Consider the following 21,961-nt stretch of genomic DNA (forward strand, 5'->3'; position numbering starts at 1 on the left):
GTGCTTCCAAGAAAAACTTGCGAACTTGGACAAAACACTTGAAAAATATAACTTGAAGATACCAAGAAATAGTACAATTACTCTAAGTGCTGGCAATCTGAAATTATTGCATGAGCTGCAATACAACAGAGATTAACACCAGGAATTTGCTTCACAGAAGGAGTCCCTATTGAATAAGCAAAGAGAAGTTTATGAACATATGTGCGACTGCTTGGAAAGGAATCTCTCTTCAGTGATTTTCATTGTTGCACCGGAGGAACGGGCAAGACATTTATCATCAGCTTAATCCTCGCTACAGTTAGGGGAGATAGAAGAGTTGCTATTGCTGTAGCATCATCTGGTATTGTAGCAACGTTGATGCCTGGTGGCAGGACAGCATATTCAAGATACCCATCAACGTCAATGAAGATGCCCTTTGTCACATTGATAAAACCACCAATACTGCAAATTTACTCTGAAATGTGAGGCTTATTGTCTGGGATGAGTGCCCCATGATTAGGAGGGAGAGCTTTGAAGCCAGGGACCAGACTCTTTGTGATGTATACGGCAAGAACGAGGCCTTTGAGGGTATCTTAGCCATATGCTGTGGTGATTTCCATCAGCTTCTACCAGTTGTGAAACGTGGAAATGATGCCGATGTGGAGAATTCATGCATAAAAAAATCCTACTTATGGAGAAGCTTCATCAAGTTTCAATTGAAGAGAAACATGCAATTGAGTGAGGGAGAAGGACAATATTCGAAGTTCTTATTGAATGTGGGAGAAGATAAGATTGAGAAAAATGAAAATGATGAAATCGAATTACCTGAAGTTATGATTCTGCCAGCAAAACTATGGAAGCATGCATTGATTTCATCTACTCGACATTTGATGATCCTACAGAACTGTTCTTGTGAAATTCTATCCTGGTTCCTCTTAATGAAATGATGAGAAAAATAAAATTCACATGCATTGGACGCCTCTCTGAAATCATGAAAGAACACTGTTCCTTCAATGCTGTAAGTGAAGGAGCTAACGCCACACATTTTCCAACAGAATTCTTTGATTCGGCTGAACTCTGGATTGTCACCACATAAAATGGAATTGAAGAGGGGATCTCCCATCATTTCAATGAGGAACATGGATCCACCAAGACTTTGTAATGGAACACGAATGATGGTGGAAGCACTGCATGACAATCCCATCGTAGCAAAGATAAACAATGGTGTGTTCAGAAATTACATTGTCATGATCCCAAGAATTACTCTTTATTTATCAGAAGGGGAATATTTCCCTCTTCCGCGGAGCCAGTTCCTGATTCAGTCATGCTTTGCTTTGACTATACATAAGGTGCAAGGCCAAACCATGGAGAATGTGTTGATTTATCTGGAGAACCAGTATTCCAGCATGGTCAGCTGTATGTGGCTTTAAGGCAAGGAAAATGAAATGAAAATGTTCAGAGTATTCTTGAAGGGTGGCAGATCAACCAGAAATGTTGTCATCAAAAGTGTCCTTCATTAAAGGAGGAGGAGCTACTGTATATTTGTTTTGCTACGAGTCTTTCTTCTTTAATAAACTGAGATTTTCTTCTTTAATTTCAAAAGCACATCACATCAGACTGCACTACCTTTCTCTCAAAGGGTGCCACAACGGGTTACCCGCTTGTCTAGTGACACCTAAAACCTGGAAATTCCACCATACTGCTAGTGTCTTCCACAGTGAAGACTGATGTGAAATATTTTTATCAGAAACAGGATTATTATCAGATGGTTTATTACCAGCTATAAATTTGCTGATGATACAAACATTGTGGTGGAATCTCAGGTGGTGGTGAGAGGGCGTACAGGAGTGAGGTATGCCAACTAGTGGAATGGTGCCATAGTAACAACCTGGCACTCAACGTCAGTAAGCCAAAAGGGCTGATTGTGGACTTCAGGAAGGTTAAGACAAAGGAAAACATATCAATCCTCATAGAGAGATCAGAAGTGGAGAGAGTGAGCAGTTTCAGTTTCCTGGATGTCAAGATCTCTAAGGATATAATCTGGTCTCAACATATCAATGTAGTTATAAAAAAGGCAAAACAGCGGCTGTACTTCACTAGGAGTTTGAAGAGATTTGGTATGTCAACAAATACACTCAAAAACTTCTATAGTTGTACCGTGGAGAGCATTCTGATAGGGTGCATCACTGTCTGGTATAGGGGGACAGGTGGCTACTGCACAGTACTGAAAGAAGCTGCAGAGGGTTGTAAGATTAGTCAGCACCATCTTGGGTACTAACCTACAAAGTACCCAGGACATCTTTAGGGTGCAGTGTCTCAGAAAGGCAGCGTCCATTACTAAGTATCTCCAGCATCCAGGGCATGCCCTTTTCTCACTGTTACCATCAGGTAGATATACAGAAAACTGAAGGCCACACACTCAGTGATTCAGCAATAGCTTCTTCCCCTCTGCCATCCGATTCCTAAATGAATATTGAACCCTTGGAGTCTACTCACTTATTGAAAATATACAGTATTTCTATTTCTTGCACATTTAAAAAAAATCGATTCAGTATACCTATACTGTGATTGATTACTTATTTATTATTTTATTTATTTTTTCTCTTCTATATTTTGTATTGCATTGAACTGCTGCAATACATTACAAATGTATTGTTAACAAATTTCACGTCGCATGCTGGTGGTAATAAACCTGATTCTGATATTTATGTTTTCCATCTTTATCTTAATGATTTTTTATTGGCTTTCTGTTGGTTTTTAAAAGTCCCTTCCTCTTAATTGCCACTAATTTTTGCTCCATTATGTGCGCTGTCTTTGGATTTTATGTTGGTTTTGATTTCTGTTGTATCCATGATGGTTTTCGAATATTCTTTCTCTTTGGGATGTGAGAGAAATGATTAAATTAAAGACGGTACTTAAGGAGTCCATTTAGAATGTGCTGACACAGAAAGAACGTGCAAAGCAACTTGCAGGGCAATGTATAAACCAATTTGCAAAATCAGGATGAAACAATAGCTTGCTGATTAAAGAAGCGATACGGGTAACGGGAAGACATGCTTAACGGTTGAACAATAATGGTGTTAATGCGCTGAGGCTGATAAGTGGGCCAAAGGGTAATCACATTTGTAATTTTGTAATGAGATTAAGGAAGAATGTCTGCACCTCACATGGGTGCAACTCACAAAGTCGTAAACAAGTAGGGTATAAAAAACTGTGCAAAGTGTAATTCGGCACTCAATCTAGCAGGAGCTGGTTGGGTCGGACTCTGCAGACTCGAAAAATAAAGTTTACCGTTCTGCAAATTGCTGAGACTCAGTGTGTTTCTGACAACGTGGGGGCTCGTCCGGGATCCACACTCCGGCCGCGGTGGACACGAGGAAGGACATTGGAGACGGTGCACCCCGCCGAGTTTGGCGGTCCCTGACTCCTTGCTCGTCGCTCCAGCGTGGCTTGAGCGAGTGATATCCGGACAGCGCAGAGCGGTAAACGGGGAGAAGGGGACAGTACCTGGTACTGGAAGTCCCCAGGACGCACCGGGTAAGTGCCTACTATTATAGTAGAAGGGTGCGGGAATAAGTAAGGACGGAGAAGACCGGGATCGCTACCCGGGGGTCCTCCTGATAAAAGTCCTTGGGACGCACCGGGTAAAGTGCCTACTGTTGCAGTAGAAGGGTGCGGGATTAAGTAAGAGCGGAATAAGATGGGAGGGGGTGGCTCTAAAAAGAAAGAGGAAACGGAAAGACCGGGACCATACCCGGGGGTTCCTCCTGATAGCCCCTTCGGTAGAATGTTTGAGAATTGGGGATGTGGAAGACTAAAAGGGAAACAAAAGAAAAAAAATGATACAGTACTGTTTAATTTGGTCGAAACAGCCGATAGAAAAACCTGCGGTCTGGTGGCCGCGGCTTGGGTCTGAGGAGGATTGGGTACGACAAGCCTTAAACATTTACGTTAATTCAAAACCAAATGTAAAACCGGAAGAAATTGCTTATGCTTTTTGTTGGGCTCCCTGGCCAGGAGTAACAACAAAGAGTTTTAAATTGGGCATTAAAGGGGAGCGGAAGTGGGACCCACTCGATCATTTACCCCCTCCCTATGTCCAGCCTTCTGCGCCCCTTGCGGGAGCAGAGGGAGGACGTGAAGAAAGTGAAAAAACAGAAGAAATAGACCCGGAGGGAAGAGAGGGATGTTAGGGAAAAAGCAAAAGCAAGGATCGAAACAAGGAGTGTGACAGGAGCAGATAAGAAAAAGAAAGACGAATTAAAAAGGGAAGAGGTACAGCTGTGTCCCCTTCGAGAGGTTCCAATGGGAGGAGAACGGGGAGGAACAGGATTTGTAAACGTCCCTCTGACAAGTACCGAAGTACGAGGATTTAAGAAAGATATGAAAACTTTATTAGAAGATCCAATGGGACTGGCAGAACAGTTGGATCAATTCTTAGGACCTAATGTTTACACTTGGGAAGAAATGCATGCGATTATGGGAACGCTATTTTCTGCACAAGAGAGGCAAATGATACGAAAAGCTGCAATATCAATTTGGGGAAGGGAACAGCCGAATGAGTTACCGGGGGATCGGAAATTTCCAGTAAACGACCCACAGTGGGACAAACAAGCAGAAGAGGGAAGACGCAATATGCGACAGTGGCGAGAGTACATCATTAAGGGAATAAGGGAGGCTGTGCCAAAAGGTCACAACTTTGCCAAGGCGTTTGGAAACCACCAAGGGAAAGATGAGAGCCCAACCGACTTCCTCGATAGGGTGCGGAAAAATGTGCAACAGTATGCGGGGGTGGACCCTAATTCGGCAGTAGAGGAACAATTCATACGAATTGAATTTGTATCAAAAGCATGGCAAGACATCCGGAAGAAGCAACTCCGGTGGACCGTCTTGCCCCAAGGGTTCACGGAGTCCCCAAACCTATTCGAACAGGTACTGGAGCAAGTATTGGCTGGATTCCATTGTACCGAAAAGAACCAACTATTACAGTATGTCGATGACCTACTACTATCGGGACCAGCAGAGGAGGTAGTGCGAGACGATACTATAAGACTCCTGAATTACCTAGGAGAAAAAGGATTGCGGGTGTCCAAGAAGAAACTGCAATTTGTCGAGAAGGAAATAACATATCTCGGACACAGAGTCAGTAAAGGGCACCGCCAAATAACCCCAGAAAGAATAGCGGGAATAACTAAAATACCGCTTCCCAGGACAAAGAAGGAAATAAGACAATTTCTGGGCTTAGTGGGCTATTGCCGGATTTGGATAGAGAATTATACCTCCCTGGTGAAGTTTATGTACGACAAATTGGCAAAGGAAGACCGGGGAATAATCAGCTGGACCGAAGAAGAAGAACAGAAGTTCAGGAAAATAAAAGGGCAACTAATTCGGGCCCCGGTATTAACACTGCCAGCACTGGAAAAGCCCTTTCAGCTGTATGCAACAAACAATGAAGGAACTGCGTTAGGAGTACTAACCCAAGAAAAAGGAGGAAAGCGGCAACCTGTGGCCTTTTTATCAAAAATGTTAGACCCGGTATCCCGGGGATGGCCGACGTGCATACAAGCCGTAGCGGCAGCAGCCGTACTAGTAGAAGAAGCACGGAAATTAACCTTTGGGGGAAGAATGACGGTGTATACCCCGCACTCCGTTAGCACCCTCTTAGCCCAAAAAGCTCAGCGGTGGTTGACGGACTCTCGCATACTGAAATACGAAACCATTCTGATGGTCGGGGATGATTTAAGCTTTGAAAAGAACAATAGTTGTAACCCGGCACAGTTCTTATACGGGGAATCAACAGGGGAGGAAACCGAGCATAACTGCGTGGAGCTAACAGACCTTCAGACAAAAAGTAGGGAAGATCTACAAGAAGTTCCCCTGATTGAAGGCGAGGAACTATATATCGACGGCTCCTCCAGATGCATCAATGGGGTACGACACAGTGGATATGCTATTATAAACGGGAGGACTAGGGAGACGGTGGAGTCCGGCCGGCTCCCGGGTAATTGGTCAGCCCAGTCTTGTGAACTATATGCCTTGCAGAGGGGACTGCAACTGTTAAGAAACAAAATAGGCACTATATACACCGATTCTAAGTATGCCTATGGAGTGGTACACACCTTCGGAAAGATTTGGAAAGAACGGGGGTTGATAACAGCCAGGGGAAGGGAATTAGCTCACGAACAAATGATAAGCATGACTCTGGAAGCCCTAACACTACCTCAAGAAATTGCAGTGGTTCACGTTCCAGGACATCAACGAGGAACAGCCCCGGAAGCAATAGGAAACCGGCTCGCAGATGAAGAAGCCAAACGGGCAGCAATGGAAAAAACGGTCCGACTTCTAACCCTGATACCAATAAGGGAAGGGCTTAACAAACTACCAGTCTTCACCCAAGTAGAAATAGACGCTATGAGCCAGCTGGGAGCCCGACAAACATCAGAAGGCGAGTGGAAGACCCCCGACGGACGGCAAGTACTGAATAAGGAAGTAACTCGTCATATACTGCAACAACTACACCAACAAAGCCATTGGGGAGTGCAAGCTATGTGCGACACTATCCTAAGGGACTATGTTTGTAAAGGGATATTCACACTAGCTCAACAGGAGGTGTGGGGCTGTTACACCTGCCAAAAGGTAAACAAGAAAATGATGCGTGCCACCCATAAGGGGGGACAAACACTAGCCGTCCGACCGTTCCATCGGATCCAAATAGACTTTACGGAACTACCACAAGTTCAGAGATGGAAGTACCTGTTAGTAATTGTGGATCACTTCACTCGGTGGGTGGAAGCATTCCCAACCACTAAAGCAGACGCCCCTACAGTGGCAGGGATCCTATTAGAAAATATAGTCCCGAGATATGGAATAATGGGGTCTATTGATTCAGATAGGGGAACACACTTTGCCTCAAAAACACACCAGCTAATCTGTGACGCCTTAGGAATCCAGTGGAAGCCGCACACCCCCTGGCACCCTCAGAGCTCAGGAAGAGTTGAGAGGATGAACAGTACCTTGAAGACGCAATTGACAAAACTAATGATGGAAACCAAGCTACCCTGGACCAAGTGTCTACCCCTGGCCCTACTAAGAATCCGCACGGCTCCTCGAAAAGATATAGGAGTATCCCCTTATGAAATGTTGTTTGGCCTTCCATATTGGAACAAGGTGGAGGGCTATCCTTCCCTGCAAGGGGGAGATGTCTTTGTAAGGGACTATTTACAGGCACTGTCTCGTTCTTTTGCAGAATTGCGCAGGAAGGGGTTACTCGCACAAACCCCACCTCTGGACTTCGCACTCCACCGAACTCAGCCCGGTGACTGGGTCCTGATTAAGACTTGGAAGCCAGAGAAGTTACAGCCGCAGTGGGAAGGCCCATTCCAGGTGCTACTGACCACCGAAGCCGCAGTAAGGACAAAAGAAAAAGGGTGGACCCACGCCGCGAGAATCAAGGGACCCGTAAAGCCCGAAGAAGGTGCAGAATGGACTTGCGTCCAGGGAGAAGACCCGATGGTGCTAAAGCTCAAAAGACGGACAGAATGAACTTTGGGACTGTAATGTATATACTGCTATTGTTGAGAAGCGCTGAAGGGGGATGTGATAAGTGCAGGACGACGGTAAGGGTGGGCATGACGGTTTTTCCAGGGTCCTTTGTATCACACTCGCATGTAAACGAGAAATGTTATGACTACAACAAAAAGGAGGAGTATGTGGAAAGTTTAATCTAACCAACTGCTGCTTAAAGATAGATGACAACGGAAAGGTGGTTCAAAAAATATCAGATAAAATAAGGAAACTGGCCCACGTGCCGGTACAGACCTGGAAGCCGCTGGGGTATTGGGACTGGCTGGACGGATGGTTGAAAGGAGGCTGGTGGCGAACCGCTTTAGGGGTTATAGGAGGGGGATTGATGGTCCTCCTTCTGCTACCATGTCTGATCCCCTGCTTGCGGGAGCTAGTAGCTTGGGTAGCAAGACAAGTCATGCAACCAGGGGCCCCAGCTGATCCTGTTCAGGTACTCCTACAAAGGGAAATAGAGCTAGAGGAAGAAGCCTATGTAAACCCGTGGCAAAAGCCCAACTGATAGCACATTCTAAAAAGAAAAAGGGTGGATTGAGAGAAATGATTAAATTAAAGACGGTACTTAAGGAGTCCATTTAGAATGTGCTGACACAGAAAGAACGTGCAAAGCAACTTGCAGGGCAACGTATAAACCAATTTGCAAAATCAGGATGAAACAATAGCTTGCTGATTAAAGAAGCGATACCGGTAACGGGAAGACATGCTTAACGGTTGAACAATAACGGTGTTAATGCGCTGAGGCTGATAAGTGGGCCAAAGGGTAATCACATTTGTAATTTTGTAATGAGATTAAGGAAGAATGTCTGCACCTCACATGGGTGCAACTCACAAAGTCGTAAACAAGTAGGGTATAAAAAACTGTGCAAAGTGTAATTCGGCACTCAATCTAGCAGGAGCTGGTTGGGTCGGACTCTGCAGACTCGAAAAATAAAGTTTACCGTTCTGCAAATTGCTGAGACTCAGTGTGTTTCTGACAGGATGTATATATCCTGTGCTTTCGGAATTGGTTCCTGAAACTCTAGCCATGTGGAATTATGTCGAACAACTTAGCACTTTCCAGTTTAACTATGTCTCCGAAATTTCTCTTTAACATCCTTTGTTTCTCTCTTTTAAATAGTATCATAAAATAACAACGTCGCACTTGAAATGTCAGACGTCTCGAACAACTTCCGTGGCCGCACTCAATTATGACCTGTGTGGTAACTCCCCACGGCCTCCCAGTCCGGATGGAGACATGAGAGAGGAACCCGCAAACGGCTGGGACTCCACACCTCCTTCAAAGTCCGCGGGTCAGAGAATTTGTTATTTAATCTGCAGCTTGCGTTAAAGTCTTGTGATATATACTGGGAATGGTCAGATAGGCTGGCAAAGTGAACTTAACGCAAACTGGAACTTTTTTTCCCTCACTTGTTTTCTGGCCGGTTTACAATAAACTCTTGTATTGCAGCACACTGTGGTTGACAGAATCGAGGTTTGCGTCACCCAGCTCTCCCGTTTCCTGGAAACACCCTAACCTCTTTATGTCCCAGATTTTTTTTGTTGTGCTTTGTACTACTTGCTTTAACTTAACAAGTTAATATACACATATATACTTACTCTTATTCAGTTTTTTTTTATATTTATCATGTATTGTACTGCTGCCGCGACGCTAGCAAATGTCACGAAATATGCCGGTGATATTAAACCTGATTCTGATAATCAATTTAGGGCAGCTTGCTGCTGTCGTTGTGCTCAACTTCAGTTTCACCAGAAAACCCGCAGATCCCCAATGTAAAATGTCTACACGCTATAAAAGAAGTAGAAAATAGGACAAAAGTAACACCGGATCAGGAGTTTTCTCGAACTCTTAGTGCAATATATAGGTTTTGTGATCGTTGGCCTAGTTTACAAACACGTAAACTGCCCAGAATTGTCTCAAACTAACAGGATTAAAATTCTGTAACGGTAATAAATATACTCAGTTTGTCATTCAATTTCTTGCCTTTCTTTACCTGCGCTGAATCTTTGATTAAAGAGGCTCGGTCTGTGAAGGTAAACTGATCGGCCGTCCACTGCGATTTGTATATTCTGTGCTTCCGCTTTCGTTCACAGAGTGTATCTCTCACGGATTGGACAGAGTGATGAGTGTTATCCAATAAGAAATAAAGATGGTCATGAGATCACTTGTTACCGGGTGACTTTATACTTTTCATTCTGCGGTTCAGAGTGCAGACGGCGCTCTCAGACACTGTTTTCTTACTGAACTCTTTACAATTTACAATAGTTAAATCCCTGCAATGTACTCCTTTACAGCTGGCAATCATTCCAATATACAGCGACCAATATGCATTCCTCAATTCTTCAGCCAGCCAGCTACATTGAGGATAACTTACGGTAACCAACTAGGATGTGATAGGACATATCAGCCACTGGGGCTCAGGATCACGGAGAGAATATTCAAACTGCCCTCTGTGTCAGGATCGGAGCCTGGTTACAGGGTTTTGCAGATTACAGGGTTGCCTGGTTACAGGGTTTTGCACATGGTAGGCTTATTCAGAAAGTCAGAAGGCATGGGATCCAGTGAAGTTTGCCCAGGTGGATTCAGAATTGGCTTGCCAGCAGAAAGCAGAGGGCAATGGTGGAGGGAGTACATTCGGATTGGAGGGTTGTGACTAGTGGTGTCCCACAAGGATCGGTTCTGGGACCTCTACTTTTCGTGATTTTTATTAACAACACGGATGTGGGGGTAGAAGGGTGGGTTGGCAAATTTGCAGACGAGACAATGGTTGGAGGTGTTGTGGATAGTGTTGAGGATTGTCGAAGATTGCAGAGAGACATTGATAGGATGCAAAAGTAGGCTGATAAGTGGCAGATGGAGTTCAACCCGGAGAAGTGTGAGGTGGTACACTTTGGAAGGACAAACTCCAAGGCAGAGTACAAAGTAAATGGCAGGATACTTTGTAGTGTGGAGGAGCAGAGGGATCTGGAGGTACATGTCCACAGATCCCTGAAAGTTGCCTCACCGGTAGATAGGGCAGTTAAGAAAGCTTATGGGGTATTAGCTTTCATAAGTTGAGGGATAGAGTTTGAGAGTTGCGAGGTAATGATGCAGCTCTATAAAACTCTGGTTAGGCCACACTTGGAGTACTGTGTCCAGTTCTGGTCACCTCACTATAGAAAGGATGTGGAAGCATTGGAAAGGGTACAGAGGAGATTTACCAGAATGCTGCCTGGTTTAGAGAGTATGGATTATGATCAGAGATTAAGGGAGCTAGGGCTTTACTCTCTGGAGAGAAGGAGGATGAGAGGAGACATGATAGAGGTGTACAAGATATTAAGAGGAATAGACAGAGTGGACAGCCAGCGCCTCTTCCCCAGGGCACCTCTGCTCAATACAAGAGGACATGACTTTAAGGTAAGGGGTGGGAAGGGGGATATTAGAGGAAGGTTTTTTACTCAGAGTGGTTGGTGCATGGAATGCACTGCCTGAGTCAGTGGTGGAGGCAGATACACTAGTGAAGTTTAAGAGACTACTAGACAGGTATATGGAGGAATTTAAGGCAGGGGGTTATATGAGAAGCAGGGTTTAATGGTTGTGGGCTGTTTAACATTGTGGGCCGAAGGGCCTATACTGTGCTGTACTGTTCTATGTTCTATGTTCTATAAGTCAATGTAGCACCATTATATCTATGTAGGATTTCATCGGGTCCTAGTGGCAGGTAAAACCAGTTTCAAACATATTGGAAATGACCTTCCTTCCACTAATAGTCCGAACTACATCAGAAGTTGAATGTCTTCTCATGACTGCACAATATGCAACAAAACAAACCAATCTTTGCCTGCAGGCAGCAAGATGATGCGGAATGGCACAATGGCAGAGCGGGAGGTGCAGCTGTCCTGTCCTCCTGACCTTTGATGATGTCTGTGCGTGGAATGTGCATGTTTTCCTGTCACTGTGTTGGTATTATTAGTGTATTCCAGTTTCCACTCCCATATCAAAGACATGTGGTTTGGTGGGTGAATGGCTCGCTCAAAATTCACCCTGGTTCAGTTGGACAGACAGCATGAGGAGTTGAATAGCATGCAAGAGACTTATAAACATAAAATAATGTGAGAGATAAGTTTCTACAGATGCATAGTGGGGAGTGTCCTAACTGGTTGGACTACATTTTATGCAAATTCCACCAACACGTCACCATTGCCACAGGGAGGGAGCAGATTTGATTATGGTTATATAAACCAACATGGTATCTACAGAGCCATCCCACTCCCTCATCCTTTCTGAGCCCATCTCCATAATGTTAATCCCAGAAACCAGTCAAAAGGACCATGACGGTGTGGCCTAATGTGGCAATCGCCATGCCTCAGGACTGTTTTGAACGGATGAACCGACAAATGTTCAAAGAAGCTGTCAGTAACTGAGAAGACACAGACCTCGAGGAATATGCCTCATCTGTCACCGGCTACATCAGTAAGTGTGCAGACAACGTTGGTGACTCAAGGCCAGGGTCAACCAAAACCCTGGCTGAACGCTGAGGAGCACCTACTCTTAAAAGCCAGGGACCATTCTAGTGACAGAATGGCTCCCAGAGTAGCCGGGAGAAACCACACCTTAGACATGAAGAGGGACAAGACCACCTCATCTCATAATGATTCCGGCATGGCACATGTGTTTGGGCATGAAGGGCATTACACAAGTGATGCACCATCGATAACTCTGAGGCGTGGGTTAAGGTAGGCTTTTATTGGCTGGAAGAAAGCACAAGCAGCAAGTGACCATCACACAACATCCTGGAGTCTGTGGCTCCAATCGCCTTTATAGCAGGGTCTGTGAGAGGAGCCACAGGAACAGTTAGGGGGGGGGGCGTGTCCAGACAGGTATATGTAGTTCACCACAGCAAGGAAAAACAGTGTCGATTCTACTACTGTATTAGACATGTCTCCCTCACTGACACTCTTAGCAGCTTTTATGCACACTTTGAGGCATGCAACACAACACCGGCCACAAAATCTACCCCTCTCCCAGGTGAGCAGGCATTGTAAAAGCAGCAAACATGAGAAAGTCTGCAGAGTCAACTCAGTTGAAGCCGTCGAGCTGATAGTATCCCAGGTCGAGTTCTCAGGGAGAGTGTATGCCAGCTCACTGATATCTTCACGGTCATCTTCAGCACATCACCACTCATCCAGGCTACTGTCCTCATATGTCTCAAATCAGCCACCATCAACCCGTATCAAAGAACTCTACACCTTCAGAACTAAACAACTACTGCCCAGTGGCACTCACACGAAACATCATGAAATGCTTTGAATGACTGGTAATCAAAAACTCCATTCCTGCCATGGTCATCAACATGTTTACTGAAAGAACTCTCTAAAACAGATGGCATAGCATCTGTCATGTACCTGGCCCTGACACTCCTAGACAGCAACAACACTTACGTCAGAATGCAGTTTCTGGATTTCAGGTTGGCACTCAATCAACACTAATGTCCCACAGACCTTGAAGGAACTGCTACAGTTCTCCACTGTCTAAATACACCACTGTGCAACTGGCTGTTGGACTTCCAAACAAATGGACCTCAGATAGTCGGGATGCACAACTGCATCTTCCTCCCCATCATCCTCAAAATGGGATCCTCCCCAGTGCTGTGTGATGAGCCTATTAACTGTACACTCTGCTCTCACATGACTACATGACCAAAGACAATATCATAATCACATTGTCATGTTCGCCGATGACATAACAGTGCTGGGGCTCATCATCAACAACAACAAGATGACCTACAGACAGTAGGTGGAAGAGCTCAAGGCCTGGTGCCAGGTGACTAACCTCTTCCTCAATGTCACCAAGACAAAGCTGATGATTATTGATTTCAGGAGAACTCACACTATCTACAATCCTCTTTACATCAGCAGCACAGCAGTGGAAACTGTTAGCAGGTTCAAACTCCTAGGAGTGCACATCTCACACAACTCTTCATGTTCCCAGCACACATCCTACAGCATCAGAAGATTTCACCAACCTCTCTACTTTCTAAAGAGGCTGAAGTGAGCTGGACTATGCACACACATACTCAAATCCTTCTATTGGTGTGGACTAGAGAATATTCTAACAAGCTGCATCACTGCATGGTATGGAAACTGCATGGAAGGGTCTGCATAGGATAGTCAAAACTGCCCAATGCATCACCAACTCCAACTTTCCCATCATGAAGGACATACAGTAGATACAGAAAGTTGCCAGAAAAGGGCCAGTAATGTCCTGAAGTATCCCACACACCCAGCTTGTGGATTGTTTGTCCCACTCCCATCAGGGAGGAGGCTACTAGGACCATCAGAAACAACAACAGTTACTCTTCCCAAGCAGTAAGACTTATCAACGTCTCCACCACTAACTCACCGCTCTATACTCCTAATCACCAGCAGCTTATTATTTCCTATCACTAACCTCATGTACAAATGCTCCTGTGACTAACATCAACTTATGGCCATACAATCAATCTATGAACATAAACTATCTTCCATATGTAACACTTGCCCAACAGGCTGGTATATGTCTAGGGGAAAAGGAGATCCATCCACACACCAACTCCACCTCCCGTACACGCAGGTGCTGTGAGAATCGAGTTTATGCCTCGGGCCCGCCCACAGTATCAAACCCACAACAAATACCGTTATGAAATACACTTTAAAGAGTTCACTAAAATTAACAGAGTACTAGGCAATACAATATATATGCAAGGGGAAAAAAAGCAAAAGGCGCCAACTTATCAAAGTTCAGTCAGTTTAGTGCACTCGTTGGAGCTCAACCATCAACCTTCCGACCCCTCGTCGCTTTCCTCCGACCTCCATGACTTCGCACCTAGGACCACGCCCGGTGGTCTTCCGAGCAGTGCAGCACACGTCCCCCTTCCTCGGCGTCATCCTCCCGGCTCTCCACCAAAAGTCCGCGAAAAACCCCTCCCCCAAGTTCCCAGCCTCACAAGACAAAATAACATTCCCCATTGGTTAACAAATGAATACAATTACCATATCAACAAGTATAACACAAAACAACTGCGAGAGATACACTTATCAAACAAAGAAGCATTCCTACTCTTAACAAACCAAAAAAACCCATTTTGAGTAACATACACAGGACATTGTACACATAGTTATGTTTATCATGTTTTTATAATATTGTTGTGTTCTTTATCTTATTTTGTTCTTTTAATACTGCATTGGATCTGAAGTAATATTTATTGAGTTCTCCTTTACTGGAAATTATACTTAAATATCTTTGATCACAGCCTGGTACAGAAACATCAAAGCTGAGGAACAGAAAAGTCCGCAGAAAGTGTTGGATAGAGTCCAGTCTGTCACAGGCAAAGTCCTCTCAACCACTGAACACATTTACAAAGAGCTCTGCCACAGAATGCAGCATCCATCATCAAATACTATCCCATCGAGGCCATGCACTCCTCACACTACTGTCATCAGGCAGGTGGCACAGAAGGGTGAGGTCCCACACCACCAGGTACAGGGACAGTAATTACCCTACAGCCATCAGGCTGCTGAACTGGTGTGAATAACTTCACTCACCACAGAGTTCTGAAGTGATTCATGACCTACAGACTCAACTTCAAGGACTATTTACAACTCATATTCTCGGTATTATATTTTATTTTTTCTTCTTTGTCCCAGTGGTCTTTGTTTATACTTAGTTTTTCATAAATTCTATTGCATTTGTTTATTTTCCTGTAGATGAGAGAGAGTTTCGGACAGACAGACAGACAGACAGACAGACTTTGGATCTTCCTCCCTTCCAGGACAAACTCAGGCTTAGTTCCTCAGCAGCCACAGAAGCAACTTCCACACCAGTGAATACCCTTGTTATCAGCTGGAGAAATGTCCTGGACAAATGCAGCAGCATGTACATGATCCCATTTACAGTATAACAGTTGATGGAAATAGCTAAACAGGTTTGTAAATTTGCACCAGCTCCCGCTGGTCTGCCTTTCTTAATAATACCCACCAACAAAGGGACTGCATAGTCTGGAGGACTTGGACATGAGTTAATACTCATGTTAATACTCATGTGTCTGAGCCCCATGGTATATGGTATATTCTGCTTTGGTAAATCCCCAGAATAGGGAGAGAGAGCTCAAAGAAATTTAAGGCAGTGATCCTGACTGCATTTATAACAGGGGGAACCACTGTTGACAGCCTAAATAAATACAGGCAATGGAAAAGGTGATATCTGCCAACATTTGCCACTGGACTTTGCACACACTTTACCTGAGTTTTGGACAAGGTCTGCTAAATCAGGTTAAATACACAGGCTCAGGCAAACTGGTCAGATGCAACTGAGAGTGAGGCAAGATTGTGAAGAATTTTGAATCCACTGACAATGAGAACTGATTGTAGATTTTAGGAAGGAGAAGGGAGATGAACACATACTAGTTTCGTTGAATAATGTAGTGGAAAGCTTGGGCAGCTTCACATTCCTGGGTGTCAACGTCCTGGAGGATCTAAGCTGGGCCCAGAACATAGAAGCAATACTGAAGAATGTTTGCCACAATCTTATCAAAGGATATTCAACACCTTATCAAAGACTAGTAACTTTGACAGATGTACAGTAGAAAGCATTCTGACTGGTTATATCATGGCCTCATATGGAAACTCAAATGTACAAGAATGCAAGATGCTTCAGAGTGTAGTGGTCTGCCATTTCTATCATGGGTACATCTCTTCTTCAAGACCAGCTACAAGAAGTGATATCTCAGGAAGGTATAGCTTGCCATCAAAGATCTTCATCTATTGTGCCATGTACTCTTCTTGATTCTGCTTTCAGACCATAAAACCATGATATAGGAGCAGAATTAGACCATTTGGCCCATTGAGGCTGAATTGCCATTTCATCAAGACTGATGCTTTTATCCTGTCTACCCCCATGTCCTACCTCTTCCCTATATCCCTTCATACCATGACCAATCAAGAACTATCAACATTTGCCTTAAATATACATAAAGATTTGACCACCACAGCTACCTGAAGCAATGAATTCCACATATACACCTCTCTCCGGCTTCAGAAATTCCTCCTCATCTCCATTGTAAAAGGTAGCCTCTATTCTGAGGCTGTGTTCTCTCATCCTAGACTCTCCCACCATAGCAAATATCTACTCCATATCCACTCTAATCAAGGCCTTTCAATATTAGATACAATTCAAGTTGATCACCCCTCATTCTTCTGAATTCAGGCCCAGAGTCATCAAACACTCATTACATGACAAGCCATTGAATCCTGGTATAATTTTCATCAACCTCCTTTGAACTCAATCCAGTGTCAGCACATCCATTCTGAGATAAGGGGCCCAAAACTGCTCAGAATACTGCATGTGAGGCATCACCAATGCTTTATAAAGCCTCAAAGTTACACCTGTGCTTTTATATTCTGGGCATCTTGAAATAAATTTTAATATCACATTTGCCTTCCTGACATCTTGCAAATTAACCTTTAAGGAATCCTGCCAAGGACTCCCAAGTCCGTTCCACCATAAAATTTTGAATATTCTCTTCATTTAGAAAATAGTCTACCTTTTTATTTCTTCTATCAAAGTGCATGACCATACACTTCCGAACAATGAATTGCAACTGCCACATATTTGTCCATTCTCCTACTCTGTCAAAGTCCTTTTGTAGCGTCTCTACTTCTTCAGAACTACCTGCCCTCCACTTATCTTCATATTATCTGCAAACCTGGCAACAAAGTAATCAATTCTGTTATCCAAGTAATCGATATATGATGTAAAAAGAAGCAGACCCAACAGAGACCCCAGTGAAGCACAACTAGTCACTGGCAGCCAACCAGAAAAGGCTCCCTTTGTTCCCACTCTGCCTCCTGCCACTGCTTTATCTTTGCTAGTATGTTTCCTGTAATTCCATAGGCTCTTAACTTGTTAAGCAGTCTCATGTGTGGCACCTTATCAAAGGCCTTTTGAAAATCCAATTACACAACATCCATCAATCCTCCTTTGTCTATCCTGTTTGTTATTTCTTCCAAGAATTCCAACAGATTTTTCAGGCAAGTTTTCCCTTGAGGAAACCATGCTGACTATAGCCTATTTTATCATGTCCCTCCAAGTAATAGAAAAATAGAAAACCTACAGCACAATACAGGCCCTTTGGCCCATAAAACTGTGCCAATCATATCCTTACCTTAGAAACACCTGGGCTAACCCATAGCCCTCTATTATTCTAAGCTCCATGTACCTATCCAGAAGTCTCTTAAAAGACCCTATTGTTTCCGCCTCCACCACCATCACCGGCAGCAGCCATTCCACACACTCACCACTCTGCATAAAAAATTTACCCCTGACATCTCCTCTGTACCTACTGTCAAGCATCTTAAAACTATGCCCTCTCATGTTAGCTATTTCAGAACTGGGAAAAAGCCTCTGACTTTCCACATGTTCAATGCCTCTCATTATCTTGTACCCCTCTATCTCATCCTCCACCGCTCCAAGGAGAAAAGGCCGAGTTTACTCAACCTATTCTCATAAGGCATGCTCCTCAATCCAGTCAATGTCCTTGTAAACCATAGTTCCTTGAAACCACATCCTTAGCAATCAACACCAACATCTTCTCAACCACTGAGGTCAGACTAACAAATCTATAATTTTCGTTCTTCTGCTTTCCTCTCTTCTTGAAGAGTGGAGCGGCAACTGCAATTTTCCAGTCTTCCAGAACCATTCCAGAATCTGGTGATTCTTCAAATAGCATTACTAGTACCTCCACAACTTCTTCAGCCACCTCTTTCAGATCCCTGGATTGTACACTATCTGTTTCAGGAGACCTAGCTATCTTCAGAGCTTTCAGTATCCCAAGAACCTTCTCCCTAGTAAAGGCAAATTCACAAGCTTCTGACCCTGAAACTCTGAAACTTCCATTGTTCGGCTTGTCACTTCCACAGTGAAGACTGATGCAAAATACTTAGAATTTTTCTGCCATTTCCTTTTCCCTCATTACTACCTGTCCACTTGTCAATACCTCCAGTTGATCTCTGTCTTATTGTGTGTTTTCCCCCTAGCCATCATTCTATGGTTTTATATTGCCATGTGCTCTTGTTTGTTTTCATCCCCCATGTGTTCCTGTGCCCACCCCTGCTCTACTCCAGCCCCTGTATCACCGATTACTCCACCTCTCACCGGTTTCCCATTATTACCAGCTTTGCTGCCACCTGTGTCTCATGGTGCTCCACCTATCATCTGCTCTCTGTTTATTGCTCAGTGTATTTCAGTCCTGTGCCAGTGAGTTTTCCTGAGCCTTTCCAGCATTTATATCTAAACTCTGTCCTTCTGTATTCCATCTTTTCCTTCTTAATAGCCTTTTTAGTTTCTTTCTGTTGGTTTTTAAAAGCTCCCCAATCCTCTGACTGTCCACTAATTTTTGCTCTATTATGCACCATTTCTTTGGATTTATATTGGCTTTTCCTTCTCATGTTAGCCACCATTGTGGTGTCTTGCCTTTATAATATTTCTTCCTCTTTGGGATATATACATCCCATGCCTTCTGAATTGCTTCCAGAAATTCCAGCCATTGCCTCTATACTGTCATCCCTGCCAGTGTTCCTTTCCAATCAATTCTGGCCAACTTCTAACACATGCCTCTGTAATTCCCTTTATTCTACCATAATACTGATACATCTGACTTTAGCTTTTCCTTCTCAAATTTCAGGGTGAATTTGATCATATATTGATCACTTATCCCTAAGCAATCTTTTACCTCATGCTCTCTAATCAATTCTGATTCATTGTACAGCACCCACCCAATCCAGAATAGCTGATCTCCTATTGGGCTGAACCATGAGCTACTCTAAAAAACTATCTCATCAGCATTCCAGAAAATACCACTTGTGATCCAGCCTCATCTGATTTTCCCAATCTACCTGCATATTGAAATCTCCCATGACTATTATAACATTGTCCATTTGGCATGCTGTTCCTATCTCCCATTTTAATTGGTAGACCACATCCTTATTACAGTGTGGAGGTCTGTATATAACTCTCATCAGGTTCTTTTCACCCTTGCAGTTCCTTAGCTCTACAATTCAACACTTTCTGACCCTATGTCATCTCTTTTGAATGACTTGACTTTATTTTTCAACAGAACCATGCTACAACTTCTGCCTACCTGCCCGTCCTTTTAATACAATGTGTATCCTTGAACATTAAGCACCCTGATATAATCTTCTTTCTACCATGATTCAGTGATGTCCACATCATACATGCCAATCTGTAACTGCTATAAGTTCATTTACCTTATTTAGAAGGAGATAATTTGAATATTATTAGGAAGCTGAAGCCCACACCTCAAGTTCAATGTCCAGAAATTCCATGAGATTTCAAACTTGTCAGATACCAAGAACACATGGAATAAACTGTCATTTCTGATCCTTAATACCTCACTGCCCTGTGTTCCACAAACAGTATTATCTTTAAACCTTTACCGTCAGATGCAGACTCTCTGTTCCCTGCATAAAACAGTTTCTTTATTGTCACAGAGGTGTACTTTCACCAACTCACCAGTAAATCATAGCACACCACAACAGAATATACACCCATCAAGAGCATCAACCTCTTGTTCAGATCACTGGTTCAGCAGCTCTCATTATTCCAATGAAGTGGTGTATGACAGACCCTCATCATTCTTCCCATTACACTGATTATTCCCAGGTCCTTCATTGGGATCATTTTACTTTCTCTCATTCCCAATGACCTTGCAACCCTAGTCTTCTGGCATCCACATTCTACAACCCAGAACAACCTTAACTTTCACTAGATACTGAATCAGTGCTGGTAATTCTCTAAGACATTGGCTGGCCCCTTTTCTGTGGCTTTTAATCACAACATGTTATAAAATAGGGAACAATATCCTCTCTATTGGAATCTTGACAAATGTCCCTGATGGTTGTCACTGGTACATTTTGTAACTCTAATACCTAAACCCAAACCTTGGAGTTTGGGGTGTGTGTGCTCAGTTTCATTTTAATTTTAGTGAGGCAGGCAATGTGACATGGTGATGTAATGACGAGTGCCATTCACATACTTTTGCATATAACCCATAAAAATCATTCCTCAGAAACTGATTGGAAAGCTGAGCCTATTGGGCCTGAACACCTCCCTCTGCAACTGGATCCTAGACTTCCTGACTGGGAGACCTCAGTCAGTCCGGATCAGGAGCAGCATCTCCAACACCATCACACTGAGCACGGGGGGCCCCCAGGGCTGTGTGCTCAGTCCACTGCTGTTCACTCTGCTGACTCATGATTGTATTGCAACACAAGCTTGAACCATATCATCAAGTTCACCAATGACACAACTGTGGTGGGTCTCATCAGCAAGGACGACGAGTCAGCTTACAGAGAGGAGGTGCAGTGGCTAATGGACTGGTGCAGAGCCAACAACCTGTCTCTTAATGTGAACAAAACAAAAGAGATGGTTGTTGACTTCAGGAGGGCACGGAGCGACCACTCCCTGCTGAATGTCGACGGCTCCTCGGTAGAGATCGTTAAGAGCACCAAATTTCTTGGTGTTCACCTGGTGGAGAATCTCACCTGGTCCCTCAACACCAGCTCCATAGAAAAGAAAGCCCAGCAGCGTCTCTACTTTCTCTGAAGGCTGAGGAAAGTCCATCTCTCACCCCCCCCATCCTCATCACATTCTACAAGGGTTGTATTGAGAGCATCCTGAGCAGCTGCATCACTGTCTGGTTCAGAAATTGCACCATCTCGGATTGCAAGACTCTGCAGCAGATAGTGATGTCAGCTGAGAAGATCATCAGGGTCTCTCTTCCTGCCATTACGGACATTTACACCACACGCTGCATCCACAAGGCAAGCAGCATTATGAAGGACCCCACACTCCCCTCATACAAACTCTTCTCCCTCCTGCCGTCTGGGAAAAGGCTCCGAAGCATTCGGGCTCTCACGACTAGACTATGTAACAGTTTCTTCTCCCAAGCTATCAGACTCCTCAATACCCAGAGCCTGGACTGACACCTTACTGCCCTATTGTCTTGTTTATTATTTATTGTAATGCCTGCACTGTTTTGTGCACTTTATGTAGTTCTGGGTAGGTCTGTAGTTTAGTGTAGTTTTTTACGTAGCTCAGTCTAGTTTTTGTACTGTGTCATGTAACACCATGGTCCTGAAAAAACGTCTCATTTTTACTATGTAGTGTACCGGCAGTTATGGTCGAAATGACAATAAAAAGTGACTTGACTTGACTAATGAATTATGTAAACAAAGAATGCTCAATAAAACAATATTTTTACAGTATTGCTCAAATAGTACTGCAATATTAAATACACAACAGTCACCAGGATGCATGTTGCCTTGTGTCTGGACACCACAGTGAGCAGCTGAAGCTTTAATGAAAACC

At 43.8% G+C, this 21,961-nt stretch overlaps 1 protein-coding gene across 1 annotated transcript in view; it reads right to left on the reverse strand.

The window, feature by feature from the left end:
- The window catches only part of LOC132398250 (interferon-inducible GTPase 5-like), a 36,275-nt gene extending 26,589 nt beyond the window's left edge, over window positions 1–9,686 (reverse strand). Inside the window, exon 1 of the mRNA XM_059977388.1 lies at window positions 9,552–9,686. The gene's annotated coding sequence lies outside the window, so the exon portion shown is untranslated. The remainder of the gene's footprint in view (window positions 1–9,551) is intronic.
- Between the last annotated feature and the right edge of the window lie 12,275 nt (window positions 9,687–21,961).

The sequence above is a fragment of the Hypanus sabinus genome, chromosome 8 (assembly GCF_030144855.1).
Source record: "Hypanus sabinus isolate sHypSab1 chromosome 8, sHypSab1.hap1, whole genome shotgun sequence".
In the NCBI taxonomy this organism is placed as follows: domain Eukaryota; kingdom Metazoa; phylum Chordata; class Chondrichthyes; order Myliobatiformes; family Dasyatidae; genus Hypanus; species Hypanus sabinus.